The sequence below is a fragment of the Heterodontus francisci genome, chromosome 37 (assembly GCF_036365525.1).
Source record: "Heterodontus francisci isolate sHetFra1 chromosome 37, sHetFra1.hap1, whole genome shotgun sequence".
In the NCBI taxonomy this organism is placed as follows: Eukaryota; Metazoa; Chordata; class Chondrichthyes; order Heterodontiformes; family Heterodontidae; genus Heterodontus; species Heterodontus francisci.
The window spans coordinates 2,993,867-3,015,552 of NC_090407.1; the positions used below are offsets into that span (position 1 = coordinate 2,993,867).

The window sequence follows — 21,686 nt, forward strand, 5'->3', positions numbered from 1 at the left end:
AGCCTCGTGCTCTGCATTCCTAATGATGGGGATGTGTGAGTGTGTGTATATGTGAATATGCAATAAATTTGCATTAATTGAGAATAAGTAATGCTGTATCAGTTTGGCATCACCGCCAGGCTCCGAGAAGGCATGAAGAATATCTGGCATTTGCTTCTATAGAGAATGTCAGTAGCCTGTTGCCTGGCAACAGAGGCTGCAGCAAATAAACTACCTACTGCTGGCAACACATTGACTAAAAACACATCCAGTGATGCTTGGCCAAGAAAATATCATTCTATCTAAGTGGAATAAAAATACAATGCAGGATAGTATTCCCTTTGTGTCTTTTCAATTATTGCATTGGGTGAATGGAGCCAGTGACAAGCTGTGATCAAAATGACCCAATTCTGTGATCACCTAAGTCAGCTTGAATGTATGGTGTTTCAGTTTTGTAAGTTGCTGTTTATGTGGCTGGCATAATAAGCAAATAAAAGGCATTACATTTCACCCACAGTCACCCCTTGTTGTAATGCACAGTGGTACAGCCCTGTTAGTATTGACCTGACCCAAATGTACAGGGGTGTGTCTTTGGTATATTGCTCCATGGCTATTGGAAAATCTCTTGTCATGTGATGCATATTGGAATGCAAATGAATTGTAGAATTTTTCCTTGCTCTTGTGCAGGAACAAGGAATGGGAATGGTGTAAAATATCAGGCTCATTTCCCAGGCAGGAGGTAAGGGGACTGGCTGGTAAGAGATATTTGGACTTGATAAAAGTGGCAGTGCTCTTGCAGCATAAAACAGTTGTTGTACTGTTTGTGTTTCAAATCTGTGCATTTGAATGCATTATTATATAGCACACCAGTCAAACTGTTGGGAGTTAATTACATTTGTATATGTATATATACACACGGAGCTGATTTCTGAGGAATTGTCTGATCTAGTGAATCTTGATGAGAGTGTTTTTTTTCAGCGTGCAGTGAAAGGTTCTGAGATTTGTTTCTGCAAGTGCCTTGTTAATCTAAGGGAGAAGGATCTGCAGTCATTGGCACTAACGCTGCTTTTGGCAGCTTGTGTTACAGCCCCCTGTTGTAAGCAATGCTCTATCTGTGAAAGCACTCCTGGTACAGTTAGGTTAATTGGAGGAGTTGTGTGACAACTGCACTGATCATATGTGTTGTGGCAAAAACAGTGATGCCTTTCTCTTTTGTTATCCGATTGCTTCCCTGTATTAATTGCACCCATAAAGATGACTGTTTGAGGCAGTAGTTTTATATAACAGTGAAATAAAGGAATGAGGAGAGGCATTCTTAAACTGCTATTAGTTTCTCATTTGCATATAACTGTCTTTGGGGACCTCCTGTGCTGTGCGTGTTTGAAATAGTTAATGAAATAAAGGCTCACAGACAAAACACATCTAAAGACGAGAACTTCAGTAAAAGCAGTTGCCATACTCTGCTCTGTGTGTGTGTTTACATTTGTGTAGAGGGCAAGTACATTTTCTTGGAACCACTAAAATTAAATATCCATGTTAGGGAACAATAGTGAAAGCTTCTCTGACAGCACATTGAGACAATAAATCTTTTGAAGTCTGTATAAATATTGCCATCTAAGCTCGTGTGCTGAATATATCAGCTCTGTGTAAGCTTTCCACAGAACCTTCAAGCCAACACAAACCGATCTTTTCCAAAAAAAAAAGTTTAAAGAATTAGAAAAGTGACTTATTTTGTATTGTCATCATTTTAAGGAGTAAAAGTATGAAATTAAGAGAGAAAATATCTCATATTTTCAAGTGGCCAGAAAACATTTTTAACGAGCGCTGGGCTCACCGTTGAGGGGAAAGTGTTAAATTTTGTAGCAGTTTTGTATGTGCTGTAGAATTCTATCTGGCTGCTGCAGAATTGTTTGCAAGGAATTGCTAAACTAATTACTTGGTCAGCAAATGAATTGCCTGGTCAGTGTAGTTTGTCCCTGTGTAAGGAAGCTATTACAGTAATATCATTAGTACTCCCACGACTAGCTTATTGATTTTAGGCTAAACAAAATGAATCTATAGTTTCCTGCTAAGTGACCTTGGCCAGGGCAGCAAGCGAGTCAGAAATGGGTTAAAATCACTGTAAAATTAGTCAAACCAAAATGAGTTGGTCTACTTGGTTCAAACATTGGAAAACTGGCACTTGCATCACAAAGCTCTACCTGGCCTCATTTTTCAACTGGTTGTTTTATTTAATAGTGTTTGTCCTCACAAAGATGAGGGATGTTGGTGTGGGAGGAGTAAAAAGCTTCCAATATTCCTACCTCGTCACAGCAGCAACACACAGTCAGGTCTGGATAAGCAAGATAACGGTGCAGTTATACTGCATGTACCAGCTGTGTGCAGTTATACTGCATGTACCAGCTGTGCGCAGTTCCTGTATGAGCCCACAGACTGGAGTTATACTGCCGTCCAAATTCCCTGACTCTCAGCAACTGCCAAGCCTGCTTCCAGACTCCTGGGTGTGTGCAGTCTATGGATGTCAACATAATACAGACTCATTCATATGTACGTCACACCAAAGAATGGGTTGAAAGTAAGAATGTAAAGATGAGGAAGGAACTGTAGAGATAAAAATGCAGAGTTTACAACATAATTCGTTGCTGACCTGCAGTATTTTCATTTATCAGCACCCTGTAATTATATCTGAACTCCAGGAGACAGTTATACTGCTGCCTGCTAACAGGAAAGCAAGTTTGAAAAAAGGGGAAAAAAGCTTGCATTTATATAGCGCCTTTCACAACCATAAGACATCCCAAAGCCTTTTACAGCCAATGAAGTGCTTTTGAAGTGTAGTCACTGTTGTAATGTGGGAAACGTGGCAGACAATTTATGGACAGCAAGCTCCCACAAACAACAAAGTGATAATGACCAGATAATCTGTTTTTGTGAAGTTAATTAAGAGATAAATATTGACCAGGACACCGGGGAGAACTCCCCTGGTCGTCTTCGAAATAGTAGCCGTGGAATATTTTGCATCTACCTGAGGGGGCAGACAGCGCCTCGGTGTATAGTCTCATTTGAAAGACTGTCTCTCCAACAACGTGGCACTCCCTCAGTACTGCGCCTCTGACAGCACGTGTTCCCTCGGTAGTGACTTTAGTGTGGCGCGGAGTCAAAGCAGAGCTCTGGTTCTGGAGTTATACATGAGGTTTTCATCAATAAACAGCAGAAACCACATTTGAGAAGAAGTGATACTACAACTGAAGTACTGGCTAAAATTCCCACAATGTGCTTGACCATCTATCTTTGAAAAACACCCCCTAATTGCAGTAGTGAGAATTTTCGCTTTTCCACAACAGTCAGCCTTGCTTTCTCTTTCTAGTAGTATGTTTGTGAGTGTAATGTTGTCGTGGAGTGGTCTAGGCTTGTTGCCCAAGATATGTTGGGCGTGTAAGTTGGAAATGAAGGGCTGATGGCTCGCAGGTGAAGCAGATTGAGGCTGTCTTTTTCAGGGTGTCTATTTGCTCTTCTCTTAATGTGGTGGGTCAGTCTTGCTGCAATTGTGATGGAGCATACCAGCTTCGCTGCCTGTGTGTACTGAGCTGTAATGTTGAATGCACCTGGACAGCCCCTACTTTGTGTGAAACTTTGGGCAATTTGGTGCCATGATATTTTTTTATTATCGTGGAGTTATTGGCTTTAGAAGCCTGGTTACCATGTAAATCGAGGCTGAATTTGATTACAAATTATCACGCAAGCCAGGTTAGATATATTTTTTGGGCTATTGAATTTGATGTGGGAGTAGCTTAACTGGTGGCAGAAAGAGTTCAGAAGGAATTGACCACTGCAGATGCTTTCAAAGTAAATTCTAGGATAGTAAGATGAAATGCTTCATAATTCTATTCTCGAGTCTGTGCTTGCATCTGTACCAATGCAAAAAGCAATTTTACAGAACAGTTTGTGCAACACTTAATGAGGCATTGCCAGAACAATATCTGGATAACTAAAATATTGAACTTTAAAAGACAAGACAAGACAATGAGGGATATGGTTTAACGGTCAACAACTGAAGTGCAACAATGGTTGAGAGATCAGTTACGAAGAATGGGAAGTATTGAGAGAACTGTTGGTGGGGCTATTGTTGATATTAGAGAACAATTGGCTAATGTGGTTATGTGGGAATGTAGAGAGCTGCATATATTCAAAGCATTCAGAAATCTTTAAAAAATGGCAAAGATGGGCAGAGAGGGATTGGATATTTTGAAATGAAAATATAATGTGTACACCAACGTCAAAATAACCCCCATTATGTGATATCATGCTGTGTATGTTAGTAAGTGAGATAATAAGCAAAGAATAGTAACACCCATGAGCTTGTGAGAGGCTTCAGACTGCTTGCCTTCTGAGTCTATCTATGGCCTCTATCTCCTGAATTTTAAGGTACATTCCTCATGTTAATGACCAGTAGATGAAATGGCCACCTCTGATCTACTTTGTGGTCCACGTTTTCCTGTCGGAGCCTACAAAGTACAGAAGCTGGTGTTTGTGGGAACAGAAACGTTGATATCCAATTTAGCATTCCAGAGCCCAGGGTATGACCATTCACCATGCAAGTAGTTTCTGTTGGCAGTGATTTGTGGCCACAACTGGCAAGATTTGTATGCAACATTGAAAGAATATTTCAGTCCCAACAGAGTCTGCCCTGTCACAACATGGGCTTGCATGTTTATGGGCGAAAGGCGTAAAAGGTTGCCCAAATGCTTTGCATTCTGCTTACATGAAGCCACACTGGATAATAAGTGTGGGGGCCGTGTCCTGGTTGTGTTTGAAGGGGTAAACTCTGAGATGGCGTACTTTAGCAATCTTCCTTACTCTTAAAAACATCTCCCTCATTTGCTGCCATGATGTCAAGACAGGGAAGCTGCTGTTCATTCATTCTGCCGCTTCCTCCCAGGCATTTCTTCCACAGTGCGTCTGATAGAGGGTGAGCACCACCCACTCCCCCCCCCCCCACACATCACCCCCCTAAAGAGGGCAACCTTCCTCTTGCATTTAGAAAAGACAGGAAGCTAGGAAAAGGTAGAGGGGTAGCTCTGTTAATTAATGATGGTATTAGCGCAATAGAGAGGGATGACCTAAGTTCAGGAGACCAGGATGTAGAAGCAGTTTGGGTGGAGATGAGAAATGATAAAGGCAAGAAGTCACTTGTGGGAGTGATGTACAGGCCACCTAACATTAACCACACTGTAGGACAGGGTATGAAGGAAGAAATAATGGCAGCTTGTCAGAAAGGTACAGTGATAATTATGGGGGATTTTAACCTACATATAGACTGGAAAAATTAAATGGGCAGAGGTAGCCTAGATGAGGAGTACATAGAATGTTTTCGGGATAATTTCTTGGAACAATATGTTCTGGAGCCAACCAGAGAGCAGGCTCTACTAGACCTGGTGTTGTACAACAAGATAGGATTAATTAATGACCTCATAGTTAAGGCACCCTTTGGTAGCAGCAATCATAATATGATTGAATTTTTCATTCCGTTCGAGGGAGAGAAGAGTGGGTCCAAGACTAGTATTTTAAACTTAAATAAGGGCAATTATGAGGGCATGAAAGCAGAACTAGCTAAAGTGAACTGGCAAATCAGGTTAAGGGATAGGTCAATAGAGATGCAGTGGCAGACATTTAAGGGGATATTTCAGAATACACAGAATAGATACATTCCAATGACAAAGAAAAATTCCAAGGGTGGGACCCACCATCCGTGGTTAACTAAAACAGTTAAAGATAGTATCAAACTTAAAGAAAAAGCCTATAATTGCACAAAAATGGGAGGCAGGTCAGAAGATTGGACAGAATATAATAAACAGCAAAGAATGACTAAAAGATTGATAAGGAAGGTAAAATTAGAGTACGAGAGAAAGCTAGCTAGAAATATAAAGACAGATAGTAAGAGTTTCTATAGATATTTTAGAAAGAAGAGTTAAAGTGAGCATTGGTCCTATAGAAAGTGAGTCTGGGGAATTAATAATGAATAATAAGGATTGGCAGATAAATTGAACAGGTATTTTGCATCGGTCTTCAATTGTTGAGGATACAAGTAACATCCCAGTATTAGCTGTAAGTCAGGAAATGGAAGGGAGGGAGGAACGCGAGGAACTACAATCACTAGGGAAATGGTACTGAACAAATTGTTGGAACTGCGGGCTGACAAGTCCCCGGGTCCTGATGGACTTCATCCTAGGGTCTTAAAAGAAGTGGCTAGTGAGATAGTTGATGCATTGGTTTTAATTTTCCAAAATTCCCTAGATTTGGGGAAGGTTCTGTTAGATTGGAAAATAGCAAATGTAACTCCTTTATTCAAAAGTGGAGGGAGACAAAGCAGGAAACTACAGGCCTGTTAGCTTAACATCTGTCTTAGGGAAAATGTTAGAAGCTATTATTAAAGACGTTATAGCAGGGCATTTAGAAAAATTCAAGGTAATCAGGCAGAGTCAACATGTGAAATGGAAATCACGTTTAACCAATTTATTGGAGTTCTTTGAGAGAATGACATGTGCTGTGGATAAAGAGGAACCAGTGGATGTATTGTACTTGGATTTCCGGAAGGCATTTGATAAGGTGCCACATCAAAGGTTATTGCAGAAAATAAAAGCTCATGGTGTAGGGGTAACATATTGTCATGGATAGAAAATTGGCTGGCTAACAGGAAACTGAGTAGGCATAAATGGGTCATTTTCTGGTTGGCAAGATGTAACGAGTGGAGTGCCACAGGGATCAGTGCTGGGGCCTCAACTTTTTACAATTTATATAAATGACTTAGATGAAGGGACCGAAGGTATAGTTGCTGATGGCACAAAGTTAGGTAGGAAAGTAGGTTGTGAAGAGGACATGGGTTAGAGATCAGTTAAGTGAGTGGGCAAAGACCTGGAAAATGGAGTATAATGTGGGAAAGTGTGAAATTATCCACGTTGGCAGGAAGAATAAAAAAGCTCTGCGATGCAGAGGGATCACAAAAGGTTAGTATGCAGGTACAGCACATAATTAGGAAAGCTAATAGAATGTTATCGTTTATTGCGAGGGGGATTGAATACAAAAGTAGGGAGGTTATGCTTCAGCTATACAGGGCATTGGTGAGACCACATCTGGAGTACTGTGTACAGTACTGGTCTCCTTAAGGAAAAATGTAAATGCATTGGAGGTTGTTCAGAGAAGGTTTACTAGACTAATACCTGGAATGGGCGGGCTGTCTTACGAGGAAAGACTGGACAGGCTAGGCTTGTATGCACTGGAATTTAGAAGAGTAAGAGGCGACTTGATTGAAACATATAAGATCCTGAGGGGTCTTGACAGGGTGGATGTGGAAAGGATGTTTCCCCCTGTGGGAGAATCTCGAACTAGGGGTCACTATTTAAAAATAAGGAGTCATCCATTTAAGACAGAGATGAGGAGAATTTTTTTCTCTGAGGGTTGTGAGTCTTTGGAATTCTCTTCCTCAAAAGGCAGTGGAAACAGAGTCTTTGAATATTTTTAAGGCAGAGGTAGATAGATTCTTCGTAAGCAAGGGGGTGAAAAATTATCGGGGGTAGGTGGTAATGTGGAGTAATCAGTTCAGCCATGAACTTATTGAATGGTGAAGCAGGCTCGAGGGGCCGAGTGGCCTACTCCTGCTCCTAATTCATATGTTCGTATGCTACGCAACCTGGAGCACCATGAAACCAGCACCTCGAATGGAATTGTCTTGCTGAATTGCTTTTCTGCTCTTCATTGTGTACCAATAGATTTTTAGTATTTTATATAGAAAATGCAGCACAGAAACAGGTCATTCAGCCCAACCTGTCCATGCTGGCGTTTAAGCTCCTCTCAGCCTCCTCTCATCCTTCCTCATCTAACTGTCAGTAGAACTCTCTATTCCTCTCTCCCTCATACTCCAATCTAGCCTCCCCTTAAATATATCTATACTATTGCTGACGATGCTGCTTTAACATCTCACATTGAAGAGTGCCTGCAGAGTCTCATCGACAGGTTTGCGTCTGCCTGCAATGAATTTGGCCTAACCATCAGCCTCAAGAAAACGAACATCATGGGGCAGGACGTCAGAAATGCTCCATCCATCAATATTGGCGACCACGCTCTGGAAGTGGTTCAAGAGTTCACCTACCTAGGCTCAACTATCACCAGTAACCTGTCTCTAGATGCAGAAATCAACAAGCGCATGGGTAAGGCTTCCACTGCTATGTCCAGACTGGCCAAGAGAGTGTGGGAAAATGGCGCACTGACACGGAACACAAAAGTCCGAGTGTATCAGGCCTGTGTCCTCAGTACCTTGCTCTACGGCAGCGAGGCCTGGACAACGTATGTCAGCCAAGAGCGACGTCTCAACTCATTCCATCTTCGCTGCCTTTGGAGAATACTTGGCATCAGGTGGCAGGACTATATCTCCAACACAGAAGTCCTTGAAGCGGCCAACACCCCCAGCTTATACACACTACTGAGTCAGCGGCGCTTGAGATGGCTTGGCCATGTGAGCCGCATGGAAGATGGCAGGATCCCCAAAGACACATTGTACAGCGAGCTCGCCACTGGTATCAGACCCACCGGCCGTCCATGTCTCCGCTATAAAGACGTCTGCAAACGCGACATGAAATCGTGTGACATTGATCACAAGTCGTGGGAGTCAGTTGCCAGCATTCGCCAGAGCTGGCGGGCAGCCATAAAGACAGGGCTAAATTGTGGCGAGTCGAAGAGTCTTAGTAGTTGGCAGGAAAAAAGACAGAGGCGCAAGGGGAGAGCCAACTGCGTAACAGCCCCGACAAACAAATTTCTCTGCAGCACCTGTGGAAGAGCCTGTCACTCTAGAATTGGCCTTTATAGCCACTCCAGGCGCTGCTTCACAAACCACTGACCACCTCCAGGCGCGTATCCATTGTCTCTCGAGATAAGGAGGCCCAAAAGAAAAAAAAGAATTTGCCTCAGCCACTCCCTGTGGTTGTGAGTTCCACATTCTCACCACTCTCTGGGTAAAGAAGTTTCTTTTCAATGCAGCTTCCCTTTAACTGTAATCAGCAATTTCTTTTTAACGCGCTGCTGTTTCCCTCGATACTTGATGCCACAATCGGAGAAATCACCCAAGGTCAGCTCTGCATGGAAAATGTGCACAACCTACACTCAGTGCTGTGATCCCACCAGCACCATGCCAGGGTGGAACCTCTACCTGACAGTTAGTCACAGATGGTCATCATGTGTGAACACGTCAATTTGCTTCATACAGCTTGGTTAAGTTCCAGAGTTTGCTGTTTGCTGTGTAAAGTTTTGTTTTAAAGTTTCAGTGTGACTACAATGTTTCATTTATATGTTGTAGTTTCAATCTGTATCTTTCTGCTCTGTAACCGTGCATGATAAACGTTCAAAGCTAAACGATCACCACTAGATAAGGCCAGAACAAAGATTTTATGTGAAGAGGCACAGCGTATAAAAGTAAGGAGTTAGTGTTGTACTTGTACAGTTGGCACATTGTGCACAGCTTTACTCATCTCATTAGAAGAGCTTAAAAGCAATAAAAAACATGCAATATTGAATCACTGGGATGTGAGCAGAGGTGAGGTATTCCCAGTTGAGCTTAGGATTTTTTCCATCAAAATTAATGTTTAAATTGGGCCCAATAGAGATCTAGATTGTAAAGGATTCTGGAAAAGACTGACTTGCCTTTATGTAGCACCTTTCACTATTTTGGATGTCCCAAAGTGCTTGACAGCCAATGAAGTACTTAAGTACTTTTAAAGTGTAGTCACCATTGTAGTGTAGGAGACACAGCAGCCAATTTGCAGACAGCAAGATCCCACAGACAGCAATGTGATATTTTTAAGTGTTGGTTGAGGGATAAGTAGTGGGCAGGACACCAGCGGGAACTCCCCTGCTCTTCAAAATTAGTGCCGTGTGATATTTTACATGCACCTGAAGTGGCACACAGGGCCTAGGTTTAACGTCTCATCCTAAAGGTGCCACCTCCGGCAGTGCAGCACTCCCTCAGTACTGCACTGGAGTATCAGCCTGGATTATTGTGCTCAAGACATTCAAGTGTAACTTGAATCCACAAACAACTGACCTGAGGTGAGAGTGCTACCAAGTCAGCCACGGCTGACACGAGGTAAATAAATGATAGGCCGTCAAGTTAAAATTGCAGCCAGCTTCTGATGATGATATTGGAATCCACCATACATATGTGAAAAAGGACCCGGCTGTTTTCGGGAAGGCGGACTTGCTGTCTGTGAAGTAGAGCAGGTTAAAATCTGGAAAAGTCAGTTCCCAGTGGTCCAGGGCAGCTAAGTAACCTGGGTGATTTTAACTACTCATCCGCCTGGTTTCCACCAGACCTGTAGAGTTAAAATCGTTCCCTTAGGATCATAATTTCCTTCGGGCGTTAAGTTTGACTAAGAAATAGACATGACACCGTTGAACAGCATTGGTAGAAAGTGCTAATTTTTTTTTTAGAGATACAGCACTGAAACAGGCCCTTCGGCCCACCGAGTCTGTGCCGACCATCAACCACCCACTTATACTAATCCTACCCTAATTCCATATTCCTACCACATCCCCACCTGTTCCTATATTTCCCTACCACCTACCTATACTAGGGGCAATTTATAATGGCCAATTAACCTATCACCCTGCAAGTCTTTGGCTGGTTCTAAAATGGTTGGAAGTAAATAAACCTTTTCTCATGAAGGTCTTGTTAAAATAGTGCAATTATGTGCAGGATTGAGGGACACGAGTCCTGAGCTTGCATTTGGAATGGTGATTAATTATACAATGGAAATTCTACCCAAGGAGCATCTAAAAGCATCATATGAGCATTTACTTTGAAATTGCCCAGAGAATAAAGCACCAGGTAGAATGGGGCTAGACAAAATGAAAAGGCTTTGTAAGCAAGGACCTCTGTCTGCCAAGTTACAGGTCTAACTGATTTGGTACCCTTATAACTGTCAGTGATGAATGGATTTATACACTGGCTTCTCTTGATGCTGCTCACTATAAAAAGGCACAGCTTTATAAAGCTTATTCTGCCAAACATTTGAAGTTAATATTTAATGAGATTCTCTTATGAAGTTTACACACTTTCAGATTCATCTCACTTCTATGAAAGAATAAAGAATTTTGGGTTGAGATTCACTCATTTCCTCGCCCTTTGACTATGAATAACTGGGAACAAGAGCAAGGATTTGGGTGTGTTAGTGCAGAATTGGTTAGTGAAGGGGATGTTTCATCTCACAGAGTGGGTGCTGTTATCGACCATCTCGCGGTGCAGGAACAACAGGATTGAGGGGGTCACGGGCCCGCTGCTGGCAGAGATGCAACTAAATATTTGCGTAAAGCCATAACTTTTTAGACAACCAACACTTTTTTTTTCTTTTTACAAAAATAAGAAAACACAGACTACAAATATTAAAGCAAACAGAATGTTGGCTTTTTCGCAGAATCACAGCATTGTTACAGCACAGAAAGAGGCCATTCAGTCCGTCGTGTCTGTGCTGGCTCTCCGAAAGAGCAGTTTACCTAATGCCACTCCATGGCATTCTGCCCATGGACCTGCACATTCTTCCTTTAACACTCTAATTCCCTCTTGAAAGCCTGTATTGAACCTGCCTCCACCACACTCTCAGACAGTGCATTCCAGATCCTAAACACTCACTGAACCTGCCTCCACCACACTCTCAGGCAGTGCATTCCAGATCCTAAACACACTGCGTGAAAACGTTTTTCCTTATGTCACCATTGCTTCTTTTGCCAATTACCTTAAATCAGTGTCCTCTTGTTCTCGATCCCTCCACCAATAAGAACACTTTATCCCTATCTACTCTGTCCAGACCCCTCATGATTTTCAATGTCTGTCGAATCTCCTCTCAACCTTCTCCAAGGAAAACAGTTCCACTTCTCCAGTATATCCATGTACTGAAGTTCCTCATCCCTGGAACCATTCTCATGAATCTTTTCTGCACTCTCTCCAATGCCTTCACATCTTTCTTAAAGTGTGGCACCCAGAATTGGACACAGTACTCCAGTTGAGGGCGAACCAGTGTTCCGTAGAAGTTCAACGTAACTTCCTTGTTCTTATACTCTATGCCCCTATTAATAAATCCCAGGACACTGTATGCTCTATTAACCGATCTCTCAACCTGTCCTGCCACTTTCAATGATTTATGCACATATACATCCAGGTCCCTCTGCTCCTGCACTCCTCTAGAACTCAATTACAAACCTTCCTCCAGGCTGAAAAACAACCATTAACCACTACTCTCTGTTTCCATCACTCATCCAATTTTGTATCCATGTTGCTACTGTCCCTTTATTCCATGAGCTTTAACTTTGCTCACAAGTCTGTTATGTGGCACTTTATCAAATGCTTTTTGGAAATCCATGTACACCACATTAATAGCATTGTCCTGATCAACCTTTGTTACCTCGTGTGAAGCCAATGTGCTTTGTTAAATGATAATTTTCTTTAATCTGCTGATTGGAGATCTGAATTTATTTTTTTAAGACCTTTTTAAAAAGACCAGCTAAAAGGATGACTTTGCTGACAGCTTATGATGGCAACACTCTTATCCTATACTGCTTGTGAGGAGGGAGATGAAATGTCTGCTTATGCCCCAGCAAAAACCAAGACCCAGGAAGTTTAAAGGAACTACCTGTTCTTTTTAGCAAGAGAGAAATACTGTTATGTTTGAATGACTGAGTGACTGTCATGTGACAAGCCCCTCCCCATCTGTGTTTTTAAGCTGGTGTTTTTCTGCAGCAGAGAAAGGAGAAGTAACTGGACTCTGACACGTGTAGACCTTCAGTCGGGGTCTCTCGCCCTCTCTCTATTCCAGCCTGAAAGCTTGCAAATCCTGCCTGTTGACTGACCACCTTTGCATCATCCGGTTACAATCAGAGACCCCATTGGAGGAAATCATCCTCATCACTGTCTCCAAGAGACCCACCGAACCACTCATCTACCTCATCAAACTAAAAACCTCAGGACCACTGAATTCAGCTAGAAGCCAGCCAAATCATCAGATGCCACAGACTGTATACCCTTTCGTTTTCTATGGACTCTAACTCAACCAGTCTACCTTTCCCCACTCTGTAACCTACTTGTGTGTGTGTAAACCTCCAGGGCTGAATTTTATTGGGGTGCCGCTGTCTGCGGTGGTGCCCTTTGAACTCGGCACGGCGCCCACATTTAGTGGCTGCTGCAGAGCCCCCGCAATATTATGTGCGGGGGCTCATTAGCATCACTGTGCCGAGCCTCCCCGATATTACATGGGGAGAGGCAGGACATTCGGCGCAGTGAGGAGCCTTTTGACAGCTGTGCAGCAGGTGCTGGGACCCTATTTTAAACGCCCCAACACCTGCTTCCTGACAGCTGACAAAGAAATACTGACCTGACTGCTGAAGAGTGGGGCTGCTGTCAATCTGGCAGCAAAGCAGAAAGTGCTGCAGAAATCCAGCAGGTCAGGCAGCATCTGTGGAGAGAGAAGCAGAGTTAACTGACCTGCTGAGTGACCCCTTTACTTACCCTGCTGTGTCCCAGTGTCCTGTGAGGTTGTGATCCTCTTCTTCCACTCAAGTGTAACATTCCTTCTTGTAGGCGTGCCACACCTGGGTGAATAATCTTAAATTTGCACATTCCAGGACGTGAGACTTAAATAGACCATAAAAGGTATTACAGAGGTTTACAGAGAACACACTGACATGAATGGGAATGCATGGGTGTCACAGCAATGTAAATACGTCTTTTACTAAATGTTCCTCACCAACATGTGTGTCCTTTTCTCTGGGTGAATGATGTGTCCCATCATGTAGCGCCAATGTCACATCCCTTTGCATCGTTAGCCCTTCAGAAGAGCCAACATATGCAATATCATTGCCATGCCACCATTATACATGAGCGTCTCCATGGACTCAGTGACATGGACATTGGCTCAGTCAGCTGCTACCTCTAATGGTTTACACAGGAATGCTGCAGATGTGGACTGGTGCACAGCAGGTGAGCGAGGGTGATGTGTTGCCTGCAGAGCTCATGTTGGTTCCTATGGAGCAGACAGCCTTTGTCTGATAAGCCACTGCCGTACATCCCTAGCTCACTGTCCCCCTGCGTGCAGAGCCTGGGTGCCATCTGCCCTCCCATGTGTCTTTCTTATTGTAGGTCCTCAGCATCCTCATAGCCCGAGGAGGAATCCTGTTGACGTCTCTCCTCATCATGCCAGGCCTATTGGGTGCGTAGTTGTGCAGAGCAGCAAAGAAAGGAGCTGGCCTTTTCAGCCTGTAGTACAGGGCATCACCCTATCCATACAGACATTGGAGGTGCTCTTTCAGCATGCTGATCTCCTGCTCAATGGTGGTTCATGTAGCTCAGTGGCTGGCGTTGTATCTCTCCTCTGCAGCGGTGGTGGAGTCTCTCAGTGGTGTCGGGAGCCATGTCTGCAAAGGATAGCCCTTATCTCCAAGAAGCCACCCCTCCATCTGAGCCAGTTCAGTGAACAGCCGTGGCAGCCGGGACTGGCGCAAGACCCAGGTGTCATGGCAGCTGCCTGAGAAGCGGTCACACATTCTCTGCAAACAGCTGCAGTGTTCACACACCGGCTTCACCGAGATCGAGAAGGCTCCTTTAATGGTGACGTCTGCAGGTGGTAGCCTGGTGGAAGGCCTAATGGCCACATGAGTGCAGTCTATGAACATTATAACCTATGGTTCTCCGGCAATGGTGCCAGAACCAATGGCCCTCTGGGCTTGGCTGTGAGAGTCCGTCCTGAAGCGGACATACTCACTGGCCCTCCGGTGCAGGGCATTGGTGACCTCCCTGATGCAGCAGTGCACTGCTGACTGTGACCCCACAAAGGTCTCTGGTGGGCCACTAAAAGGCTGCAGAGGTGTCAGGCTTGAGAACCACTGCCACTATGAGGAACAAAGGCATGGGATGTCCACCGGAGCCCATGGGCTGCAGGTCATCCTTGAGCAGGGCACAGAGATGTGTCACCACCCTCTCTACCTGCGCAATCACCTCTGACACTGGTGCTCTAACATCCGTTGGCATATCATGTGGGGCCTGTAGATGCACGGCAACTGTAATGGCGGGCTCCCCTTGGGGGCTGCTGCTCACGACCGGGGGTCTCTACGTGGATCGCACCTGCCTGTTGATTTTGCCTCTGGTGCATACGGATCCTCACGTACAGAGGATCACACAATGTAGGATGAGCCAGACCTATTTCCATGTGATAAATAAAGTTGAACCCTGCATGTATTCAAAGGTTACTAACAGGGCAGGGATTGGTGTTGACAGGTACATCAGCTGCTTTCCTGGATCAACTATGTGGCGTGCCATGGCATTGCCCATCTTGGTCAACACTCAGTGGCACAGCATGACCACATCAAGATCCGACCAGCTGAATCGATTGCCCCCACCATCCATAACACCTTAATACTCCTGTCCTTTCTGGCACCCTCCCTACACACAGGGTGCCTAGTGTGCCATTGCCCCCTCACAAACACAGAACGTACACTGTTAACGGAGGGATGGTACATGGTACCTCCCTTCATGCCAGCACAGCTTTCCCTCCAGTAATCCCAGACCCCCTCCCTTTCAGAATGCAGAGTGAGGACCCGCCGGCTTTTCAGATTGTGAATGGGACAGCACGTGACGGCCAGCCGTTCAACGAAAAATCCGGCAGTGTTGGTGGAGAGGCGCTGGGCTGCATAATCAGCATCGGTAAGTAACCGTTCCCATATGCTAATTGTGGTGCTGCCACCGTGTGGCAGGGGTGGGGGGGGCCGCACCGAGGTTCCGCCGCTGCCTGGGTCTGTCACGACGTCGCGGGGTCGCAGCATTTTACCGTGACCCGCGGCATCGAGCAGCTGGTAAAATTCAGCCATGTGTGCGTGCGTGCATGTGTGCAAGTTGATGCATTGTTTATTATTTTTATTTAGTTCGGTTTAGGTACAATAGAGGTAACCTCTTTCTTTGTTAACTCAAGAAAACCTTTCCAATTGCTTCTTGTTATGATCATAGCAAGTAAGTAATCAAACACCTACTGAATTGGCCAGTACATTCACTTTAAGAAATAATTAATCCTGTCGTGGTCAAACCAGGAGAGAGAAAAGAGGGAATCCCTTCAACCCCTCCTCACTTGACCATAACAGCTCATCAAAAAAAAAAGTGTCTGCTCTCGTGTTCAATTTCTGATGCATTTACCACACGTTGTGTCATGAACTTCCTTGAGTTTTCTTTTTCAAATCACCTACTAAGTGAGGCTGTGTGGGATTTAGAAGCTTGCTTTATGTTAATGTGTTTGCATCTATATAATTTTGCTTTTTTCTTTGAATTCCTGTGGGCATAGTGCTTCTGGATGTATAGTCTACATGCTGCCACTGAATTGCTGCTGATTTTTGAGTACCTTATGGCTCCTAGTGCTTCTCCAGGGTACATGGTGGATCACCTCCATCATTGCTCACTATATTCATTACTATTCCAATGCTCTCCTGGCCAGCCTCTCACCTTACACCCTTCAGAAATTTGAGCTCATTCAAAGCTCATATCCTAACTGGCACGGAGTCCTGTTCATCGATCACCCACTCTGCTTGCTGACCTACATTGGCTCCTAGTTAAGCAATGCCTCTCTGTTGAAAAAAAAATCTCACCCTTGTTTTCAAATCGCTCCATGGCCTCGCCCCTCCCTAGCTCTGTAATCTCTCCCAGCCCCACAACCCTCTGCAATCTCCTGTCCTGCTTCAATTCTGCCCGCTTGTGCTGTCCAGTTTTAGTTGTTTTACCATTGGCAGCCATGCCTTCAGCTGTCTGATCCCTAAACTCTGGAATTCCCTCCCTAAACCTTTCCTCCTCTCTCTCTTCCTTTAAAGCTTCTTTGACCAAGCTTTTGGTCTCCTGTCCTAATATCTCATTATGTGGCTCAGTATCAAATTTTGTCTGAAAAAGTGTTCCTGTGAAGCACTTTGGGATGTTTAACAATGTTAAAGGTAATCGTACAGAACTTGAATATTGCTGAAAATAGAGACATGTTGTTGAAGCTTTCATCTTGCACTCATCAGGATAATCCGCAAGAATAACCAATGTAAGGGAAAACAACAACTTATACTGCATGAGAAGAGAGTGCTGATTGGTAGAGGTGTTGCCATGGAGAATGCACCAGTTTACAGTGACTGACAGTTAACTGCAAAGCTTTGTTTGAAATTTAAACCAGGTAGCTTGACTCTGGTCAAGGCATTGCCCTGAAGAATGAACCAGCGAATGGCTGTCACTTATTTTGTTTAGCTGATACAGGCTCAATGTTTGTACATGTTCTTTCTGTCTGCAAAGAACAGGGCCCTATGTACTAATATATGTAGCTTCCGGCATGCACAATTGATATGAATTTCAGTGTCAGTGTGATGCTTGGTATTTAGGCCGTACATCCCAAAGACTGGCGTCTCATATCAAACAACATGTCCCTTCCGCTGTTCACAATGGGCAAGGTACAGGCCGCAACCAACCAGCCCGTGCTTGCAAAACTCAAAACACAGTATCCAACACTAGATGTAATTCTGCGATTGGACAACATTTGCTAAATAATCCTCAGTGTGCAAAGAATTACGCTGACAACTGATTTAAGATCGTCAGTGGGGCACGCAGTGTGGAGCATTTTTGAAGTGTAGTTACTGTTGTAGGAAATGTGGCAGCCAATTTGTGCACAGCAAGCTCCCACAATTATGCAATGTGATAATGACCAGATAATCTGTTTTTTTTTTAAAGGTTGATTTGAGAGATAAATATTAGCCAGGACGTTGGGGAGAACGTCACTGCTCTTCACAATAGGCCGTGGGATCACTTACATCCACCTAACCAGACTCTCAGTTTAACGTTTTATCCAACAGCACAGCACTCCCTCTGTACCGCACTGGAGTGTCAGCCTTGATTTTTGTGTTCAAGCCCTGATGTGGGACCTGAATCCAGAGTCTTGTGACTACGAGGCAAGAGTCCGGCCAACTGAGCTGCAGCTGACATGAAGAATTGTGATAATGAAAGGAATCAATGGGCTGCATTTTACAAGCTCACCGCTGATCTGCGGAGCTTTAAAGATGGTGGCACGCACGGGCGGGTTTAACTCTGCAGAGCAGCCCCGATATTAAATGTAGCGGCTCATTTACATGGCTGGGGCGGACCGCCCCCCCGATAAGGTGGAGGAGGGCAGGGGGTCCATCCCCGGTAACGTTGTCCAGTGCCACTGCGCAGGCGTAGATCCCATTTTTCAAGGGTGTCCAGCCCTTACATTTAATATAAATTTTCAAAGGAATATACACTTTTAAAAAATTTTTTTTACATTAAATCTAATGTTTCCATCCTCTCTCCCACAACCCCCCCCCCATATCTATTTAGTTCATTCCTTGCCCTGTCACCCCCCCCATAATACTTACCTTGTGTACCTGACCCCCCGCCCCCCACCACAAAGTTCAGTAACTTTTACCTCTAACCTCTTCCCACCATCCCCTCCACCAATCAGAATAGTTTTGCCCCCCCTGCCCCGCACTGAAATACTTACATGCTCCCCCCTCCCCACCAGTGTCCCACATCGGATCTCCGCAGAGATTCGAAGGCATGGCAGTGTCGGCTGCTGCTACCAATATGGCACAGGAACGGGCGGCAGGAGCAAGTAAGTATTTAATTCATTGATTAGTATTATTTGACTATGGTAATGTTGGTCCTGATGCCAAGTGGCGGGGAGGGAGGGGTAGGGCCGCCACTAGGCCTTGCCGCCGCGGGCAACATGGGGCTGGGCCTTCCTGGTGTTCAGGCCCCTCCCGGAGACAATCTCAGCCTCCCCCCCCCACCACAACCCCTGACATTGTTGGCAGGCGGGGGTCTGTAAAATTCACGCCAATGAAGTGAGATTTTTTTAATTGCATCAACTACTGTTTTGCAATATTTGAAACACAGAATGCCCAATAAACAAGCCTAGATTCCCATGTGGTTCAAAATCTGTGAAATGGAAAGCGTGGCAATTTTAACAATTAGCCTTTAAAACGCACTATTCATTAACCTGAAGTACCGATTGAAGTAGAATTGAAGTAGGGCGGCATAGTGGCGCAGTGGTTAGCACCGCAGCCTCACAGCTCCAGCGACCCGGGTTCAATTCTGGGTATTGCCTGTGTGGAGTTTGCAAGTTCTCCCTGTGTCTGCATGGGTTTCCTCCTGGTGCTCCGGTTTCCTCCCACAGCCAAAAGACTTGCAGGTTGATAGGTAAATTGGCCATTATAAATTGCCCCTAGTATAGGTAGGTGGTAGGGGAATATAGGGACAGGTGGGGATGTGGTAGGAATATGGGATTAGTGTAGGATTAGTATAAATGGGTGGTTAATGGTCGGCACAGACTCGGTGGGCCGAAGGGCCTGTTTCAGTGCTGTATCTCTAAATCTAAAATCTAAATCTAGAATGCTAATTTATATCTGCAAAGTCCCATCAAAAATCATATGGACAACGAATCTGAGTTTACAAGCTTATATTGAAAACATTTCGGAATTTTTGTGTGTGAACCTAGTTTATTTTTGCTGTCACTAGTGTCATGCAGGCCCTCACCCACCAATCATGAGGCATATTAATATCGCCACATGGACATTAAATGTCAAACTGTTGTTGAAGTGAAGAAAGGACTTGCTTTTTAAAAAAATTGCCAGATCTTGGCTGGAAAGACATTTGCATATTAACAAACAGTGTCTGGAAGGACAAAGGACCTTTCCCCAACTCATTCAACCCACAAAGAACTTTTGATCACCAGATGTTGAAGGTGGGCGAGTTCGCATTCATCTTGACTGCTAAGATGGCCAAATACACAAACGGACATGGTCAAACCAGCTAGCCACATGACTAAACTGCTGAGCAACCTGGGTGTTCTGAATTGTACTAACAGTTTGAACTGAGAGTGTCTGTTTGCTCCTGGACTAAAAAGATCTCTCCTGTCTGCTCCCATCTCTTTCTCACGCCTCTGAATCCACTGAAGACACATGAACCCCAAGAGAGAAAAGTCTCCTACAGCAAACAAGGTTTAAGAAGAATACTAGTCCCCAATGAAAAGCAAGATCTACCTACAATCAAGGACTCTACAGTGAGCTTGAAGAACCGTAACAAAAACTCTTCAGATATTGCCTCAAACATTGCCACTTTATTTTTCTTCTCTTTTCTGTCTGTTTTTGCATGTGTGTATCGCATATGCATGCTAGCGTGGGGCGTGTTGTGTATCCGTAGGCGTTAACCGAATTAGAGTTTAAGTTTAATAAATTTCAACTTTTCTTTAAACCTAAGAAAGCCTGTTTGTGCTGGTTTCTTTGCCTTATAATTGGAAAGCGGTGAAAAAGGATTCACCAAGGGGGAGCTAAAAACACGGTGTGTTTGAAATTAAATCCTGTTACAGTAAGACCAGGTGAAGGCTGAGAGGGACCCCTAGACACCTTTCTCACCTGGTCGTGACATTAGTCATAAAGAAATTTGTATCAATAATCTAATACAGGTGTAAATATTTGAAATTTTTTGTCACTAAAGCGTTCCAGTATGGAACACACAATGGAGTTGTGTTTAAGCTGCTGTCTCCCATAGAGACACCATGTCTAATGGTTGTAGATAAATACCAGTGTTTGGTATTTAGTGAAGGAAGTCTGCAAATTTTGAAGGAGCTTGTGAATTTTTAGCTGCAGATCAGTTTGTTGGAAAAAAAATGAAACGCTGCCTTTTTTTAATACCTTTTTTGCCAAAAGTCTAGATATTTTGCTATTTGCTCTGGAGACTTTAGTTTGGACAGATCAGTAAGTGGACCATTTGGGTACAGTTTTGTCATATGAATTATTAAGCATCTGTGTACAATCAGTGAATATGAACTCATGGGTGACGTATGTTGTAAATCACTGCATATATAATTAAAAAGGTACATAAAACTTGCTCTGCATATCTGTCAAATCTCATCAGGATCAGTGTTTTCTACAGCTTCCCATGCTACTAAGAAAAAAAAGTCTGTGGTGTGTATCTCTTGTATCAAGTTTCTTCTGCACCTACTGTTTCATTCCTTGTCCTTCTCTTAGAAAAGAGAACAGTAGGGATTAGGGCACATTATGATTTGAAATTATTTCATTTCTGTGTGAGGAATATCTGGCCTTTCAAGCTTCTAAACCATGGACTTCCTGAGGGTATTTTGCACACTGAAATTAGAGTCATAGAGAGATACAGCACTGAAACAGGCCCTTCGGTCCACCGAGTCTGCACTGACCATCAACCACCCATTTATACCAATCCTACATTCATCCCATTTTCCCTCTCACATCCCCACCTTCCCTCAATTCTCCTACCATCTACCGACACTAGGGGCAATTTTTTTTTACAATGGCCAATTTACCCATCAACCCGCAAGTCTTTGGCATGTGGGAGGAAACCGGAGCACCCGGAGGAAACCCACGCAGACACAGAGAACTTGCAAACTCCACACAGGCAGTACCCAGAACTGAACCCGGGTCGCTGGAACTGTGAGGCTAACCACTGTGCCGCCCTTTTAATTAATTGATTTCTCGCTGTAAAGTAGGAGTACTTTAAACCAGTAATCTGTATCAGTGTTTGGTTGCTGCATTGCAATAATATTGCAGCCTTCCCAGGGTCTTTTTCATGTTGTAAAACTTCTTCCATAAATCCTTCTAGGTTCCCAAAGGAGTGAATC

General features: G+C 44.1%; 1 protein-coding gene across 5 annotated transcripts in view; it reads left to right on the plus strand.

Moving 5' to 3' along the window:
• Window positions 1-629: 629 nt before the first annotated feature.
• Window positions 630-21,686, plus strand: part of LOC137351950 (polyhomeotic-like protein 2) — a 321,230-nt gene continuing 300,173 nt past the window's right edge. Inside the window, exons 1-2 of one of the 5 annotated variants that reach the window (XM_068016842.1) lie at window positions 665-718; window positions 15,588-15,709. The gene's annotated coding sequence lies outside the window, so the exon portion shown is untranslated. Of the gene's footprint in view, window positions 735-15,587; window positions 15,710-21,686 lie in introns of all 5 variants that reach the window. The other 4 variants (XM_068016841.1, XM_068016840.1, XM_068016839.1 and 1 more) reach the window with 4 other exon arrangements.